The sequence below is a fragment of the Panthera uncia genome (assembly GCF_023721935.1).
Source record: "Panthera uncia isolate 11264 chromosome E2 unlocalized genomic scaffold, Puncia_PCG_1.0 HiC_scaffold_19, whole genome shotgun sequence".
In the NCBI taxonomy this organism is placed as follows: Eukaryota; Metazoa; Chordata; class Mammalia; order Carnivora; family Felidae; genus Panthera; species Panthera uncia.
Window position 1 is genome coordinate 32,331,054 of NW_026057588.1, and position 228 is coordinate 32,331,281.

Genomic DNA, 228 nt, shown 5'->3' on the forward strand with positions numbered 1-228 from the left:
CGGATGGCTGCAGACAGAGCAACGGACAGAGAGGTCAGGGCCCAGAGCGATCTGTGAAATGGGCACACGAAGGCTGGGGGGTGGGGTTCCGGGAGGCTCCAGGTAGCGGTCCAGGCGCTGCAATCGGGCAGGCAGCGTGGTGTCGGTGGTAGAGTCTCGCCCGAGTCCCGCCGGACCCCGCCCCTCCAGGCCCCGCCCCGAGGCGGTGCTAACCCGGCCCCCGCCCCT